Source organism: Melospiza georgiana, chromosome 8 (genome assembly GCF_028018845.1).
Source record: "Melospiza georgiana isolate bMelGeo1 chromosome 8, bMelGeo1.pri, whole genome shotgun sequence".
Classification (NCBI taxonomy): Eukaryota; Metazoa; Chordata; class Aves; order Passeriformes; family Passerellidae; genus Melospiza; species Melospiza georgiana.
The window spans coordinates 3,405,827-3,411,320 of NC_080437.1; positions in this window are offsets into that span (position 1 = coordinate 3,405,827).

A 5,494-nucleotide genomic window follows, 5' to 3' on the forward strand; every position below is an offset into this window, starting at 1 on the left:
CTATGTCTGGCTAGGAAAAACTGTGCCAGCACAGAAAACATCTCCCATCGTGTTCTAGAAGTTGCACGGATGTCTGCCAAGTGTTTGGCAGGAAGAAAAGAAAAGTTGTCCAAAACAGCTTCCAATCGAATGTTCCTGTGATTGGAAAAGTCAGGAGAGTGCAAAGGTACTGTTTTCTATCAGTTGGCAAGGTGCGCACACAATCCCAGTGTTGTACAGCTTGCTTCTTCACCTTCCCGAAGCTGCCGCTCTGGCCGGCTGCCGGAGCCCAAGAAGCGGCTTCTTCGCGCAAAGACGATTGTGCCGCTCACAGTGCTCTCCTTAGCGCGGCTTCTGCCGAAAGACGCCCGGCAGCGGCTCTTACCTCCGGAGAGCATCCTACCTTCGTCTTTAGCTCCTCTTCTCATCTACCTCTCGGCAAAAAGCTTTCCCACTATGTCTGGCTAGGAAAAACTGTGCCAGCACAGAAAACATCTCCCATCGTGTTCTAGAAGTTGCAGAGATGTCTGCCAAGTGTTTGGCAGGAAGAAAAGAAAAGTTGTCCAAAACAGCTTCCAATCGAATGTTCATGTGATTGGAAAAGTCAGGAGAGTGCAAAGGTACTGTTTTCTATCAGTTGGCAAGGTGCGCACACAATCCCAGTGTTGTACAGCTTGCTTCTTCACCTTCCCGAAGCTGCCACTCTCGCCGGCTGCCGGAGCCCAAGAAGCGGCTTCTTCGCGCAAAGACGATTGTGCCGCTCACAGTGCTCTCCTTAGCGCGGCTTCTGCCGAAAGACGCCCGGCAGCGGCTCTTACCTCTGGAGAGCATCCTACCTTCGTCTTTCGCGTCTTCTGTAGTCTACATCTTAGCAAAACGCTTTCCCACTATGTCTGGCTAGGAAAAACTGTGCCAGCACAGAAAACATCTCCCATCGTGTTCTAGAAGTTGCACGGATGTCTGCCAAGTGTTTGGCAGGAAGAAAAGAAAAGTTGTCCAAAACAGCTTCCAATCGAATGTTCATGTGATTGGAAAAGTCAGGAGAGTGCAAAGGTACTGTTTTCTATCAGTTGGCAAGGTGCGCACACAATCCCAGTGTTGTACAGCTTGCTTCTTCACCTTCCCGAAGCTGCCGCTCTCGCCGGCTGCCGGAGCCCCAGAAGCGGCTTCTTCGCGCAAAGACGATTGTGCCGCTCACAGTGCTCTCCTTAGCGCGGCTTCTGCCGAAAGACGCCCGGCAGCGGCTCTTACCTCCGGAGAGCATCCTACCTTCGTCTTTAGCTCCTCTTCTCATCTACCTCTCGGCAAAAAGCTTTTCCACTATGTCTGGCTAGGAAAAACTGTGCCAGCACAGAAAACATCTCCCATCGTGTTCTAGAAGTTGCAGAGATGTCTGCCAAGTGTTTGGCAGGAAGAAAAGAAAAGTTGTCCAAAACAGCTTCCAATCGAATGTTCATGTGATTGGAAAAGTCAGGAGAGTGCAAAGGTACTGTTTTCTATCAGTTGGCAAGGTGCGCACACAATCCCAGTGTTGTACAGCTTGCTTCTTCACCTTCCCGAAGCTGCCACTCTCGCCGGCTGCCGGAGCCCAAGAAGCGGCTTCTTCGCGCAAAGACGATTGTGCCGCTCACAGTGCTCTCCTTAGCGCGGCTTCTGCTGAAAGACGCCCGGCAGCGGCTCTTACCTCCGGAGAGCATCCTACCTTTGTCTTTAGCTCCTCTTCTCATCTACCTCTCGGCAAAAAGCTTTCCCACTATGTCTGGCTAGGAAAAACTGTGCCAGCACAGAAAACATCTCCCATCGTGTTCTAGAAGTTGCAGAGATGTCTGCCAAGTGTTTGGCAGGAAGAAAAGAAAAGTTGTCCAAAACAGCTTCCAATCGAATGTTCCTGTGATTGGAAAAGTCAGGAGAGTGCAAAGGTACTGTTTTCTATCAGTTGGCAAGGTGCGCACACAATCCCAGTGTTGTACAGCTTGCTTCTTCACCTTCCCGAAGCTGCCGCTCTCGCCGGCTGCCGGAGCCCAAGAAGCGGCTTCTTCGCGCAAAGACGATTGTGCCGCTCACAGTGCTCTCCTTAGCGCGGCTTCTGCCGAAAGACGCCCGGCAGCGGCTCTTACCTCCGGAGAGCATCCTACCTTCGTCTTTCGCGTCTTCTGTAGTCTACATCTTAGCAAAACGCTTTCCCACTATGTCTGGCTAGGAAAAACTGTGCCAGCACAGAAAACATCTCCCATCGTGTTCTAGAAGTTGCAGAGATGTCTGCCAAGTGTTTGGCAGGAAGAAAAGAAAAGTTGTCCAAAACAGCTTCCAATCGAATGTTCCTGTGATTGGAAAAGTCAGGAGAGTGCAAAGGTACTGTTTTCTATCAGTTGGCAAGGTGCGCACACAATCCCAGTGTTGTACAGCTTGCTTCTTCACCTTCCCGAAGCTGCCGCTCTCGCCGGCTGCCGGAGCCCAAGAAGCGGCTTCTTCGCGCAAAGACGATTGTGCCGCTCACAGTGCTCTCCTTAGCGCGGCTTCTGCCGAAAGACGCCCGGCAGCGGCTCTTACCTCCGGAGAGCATCCTACCTTCGTCTTTCGCGTCTTCTGTAGTCTACATCTTAGCAAAACGCTTTCCCACTATGTCTGGCTAGGAAAAACTGTGCCAGCACAGAAAACATCTCCCATCGTGTTCTAGAAGTTGCACGGATGTCTGCCAAGTGTTTGGCAGGAAGAAAAGAAAAGTTGTCCAAAACAGCTTCCAATCGAATGTTCATGTGATTGGAAAAGTCAGGAGAGTGCAAAGGTACTGTTTTCTATCAGTTGGCAAGGTGCGCACACAATCCCCGTGTTGTACAGCTTGCTTCTTCACCTTCCCGAAGCTGCCGCTCTCGCCGGCTGCCGGAGCCCGAGAAGCGGCTTCTTCGCGCAAAGACGATTGTGCCGCTCACAGTGCTCTCCTTAGCGCGGCTTCTGCCGAAAGACGCCCGGCAGCGGCTCTTACCTCCGGAGAGCATCCTACCTTCGTCTTTAGCTCCTCTTCTCATCTACCTCTCGGCAAAAAGCTTTCCCACTATGTCTGGCTAGGAAAAACTGTGCCAGCACAGAAAACATCTCCCATCGTGTTCTAGAAGTTGCAGAGATGTCTGCCAAGTGTTTGGCAGGAAGAAAAGAAAAGTTGTCCAAAACAGCTTCCAATCGAATGTTCATGTGATTGGAAAAGTCAGGAGAGTGCAAAGGTACTGTTTTCTATCAGTTGGCAAGGTGCGCACACAATCCCAGTGTTGTACAGCTTGCTTCTTCACCTTCCCGAAGCTGCCGCTCTGGCCGGCTGCCGGAGCCCAAGAAGCGGCTTCTTCGCGCAAAGACGATTGTGCCGCTCACAGTGCTCTCCTTAGCGCGGCTTCTGCCGAAAGACGCCCGGCAGCGGCTCTTACCTCCGGAGAGCATCCTACCTTCGTCTTTCGCGTCTTCTGTAGTCTACATCTTAGCAAAACGCTTTCCCACTATGTCTGGCTAGGAAAAACTGTGCCAGCACAGAAAACATCTCCCATCGTGTTCTAGAAGTTGCACGGATGTCTGCCAAGTGTTTGGCAGGAAGAAAAGAAAAGTTGTCCAAAACAGCTTCCAATCGAATGTTCATGTGATTGGAAAAGTCAGGAGAGTGCAAAGGTACTGTTTTCTATCAGTTGGCAAGGTGCGCACACAATCCCCGTGTTGTACAGCTTGCTTCTTCACCTTCCCGAAGCTGCCGCTCTCGCCGGCTGCCGGAGCCCGAGAAGCGGCTTCTTCGCGCAAAGACGATTGTGCCGCTCACAGTGCTCTCCTTAGCGCGGCTTCTGCCGACAGACGCCCGGCAGCGGCTCTTACCTCCGGAGAGCATCCTACCTTCCTCTTTAGCTCCTCTTCTCATCTACCTCTCGGCAAAAAGCTTTCCCACTATGTCTGGCTAGGAAAAACTGTGCCAGCACAGAAAACATCTCCCATCGTGTTCTAGAAGTTGCACGGATGTCTGCCAAGTGTTTGGCAGGAAGAAAAGAAAAGTTGTCCAAAACAGCTTCCAATCGAATGTTCCTGTGATTGGAAAAGTCAGGAGAGTGCAAAGGTACTGTTTTCTATCAGTTGGCAAGGTGCGCACACAATCCCAGTGTTGTACAGCTTGCTTCTTCACCTTCCCGAAGCTGCCGCTCTCGCCGGCTGCCGGAGCCCAAGAAGCGGCTTCTTCGCGCAAAGACGATTGTGCCGCTCACAGTGCTCTCCTTAGCGCGGCTTCTGCCGAAAGACGCCCGGCAGCGGCTCTTACCTCCGGAGAGCATCCTACCTTCGTCTTTCGCGTCTTCTGTAGTCTACATCTTAGCAAAAAGCTTTCCCACTATGTCTGGCTAGGAAAAACTGTGCCAGCACAGAAAACATCTCCCATCGTGTTCTAGAAGTTGCAGAGATGTCTGCCAAGTGTTTGGCAGGAAGAAAAGAAAAGTTGTCCAAAACAGCTTCCAATCGAATGTTCATGTGATTGGAAAAGTCAGGAGAGTGCAAAGGTACTGTTTTCTATCAGTTGGCAAGGTGCGCACACAATCCCAGTGTTGTACAGCTTGCTTCTTCACCTTCCCGAAGCTGCCGCTCTCGCCGGCTGCCGGAGCCCAAGAAGCGGCTTCTTCGCGCAAAGACGATTGTGCCGCTCACAGTGCTCTCCTTAGCGCGGCTTCTGCCGAAAGACGCCCGGCAGCGGCTCTTACCTCCGGAGAGCATCCTACCTTCGTCTTTCGCGTCTTTTGTAGTCTACATCTTAGCAAAACGCTTTCCCACTATGTCTGGCTAGGAAAAACTGTGCCAGCACAGAAAACATCTCCCATCGTGTTCTAGAAGTTGCACGGATGTCTGCCAAGTGTTTGGCAGGAAGAAAAGAAAAGTTGTCCAAAACAGCTTCCAATCGAATGTTCCTGTGATTGGAAAAGTCAGGAGAGTGCAAAGGTACTGTTTTCTATCAGTTGGCAAGGTGCGCACACAATCCCAGTGTTGTACAGCTTGCTTCTTCACCTTCCCGAAGCTGCCGCTCTGGCCGGCTGCCGGAGCCCAAGAAGCGGCTTCTTCGCGCAAAGACGATTGTGCCGCTCACAGTGCTCTCCTTAGCGCGGCTTCTGCCGAAAGACGCCCGGCAGCGGCTCTTACCTCCGGAGAGCATCCTACCTTCGTCTTTAGCTCCTCTTCTCATCTACCTCTCGGCAAAAAGCTTTCCCACTATGTCTGGCTAGGAAAAACTGTGCCAGCACAGAAAACATCTCCCATCGTGTTCTAGAAGTTGCAGAGATGTCTGCCAAGTGTTTGGCAGGAAGAAAAGAAAAGTTGTCCAAAACAGCTTCCAATCGAATGTTCATGTGATTGGAAAAGTCAGGAGAGTGCAAAGGTACTGTTTTCTATCAGTTGGCAAGGTGCGCACACAATCCCAGTGTTGTACAGCTTGCTTCTTCACCTTCCCGAAGCTGCCACTCTCGCCGGCTGCCGGAGCCCAAGAAGCGGCTTCTTCGCGCAAAGACGA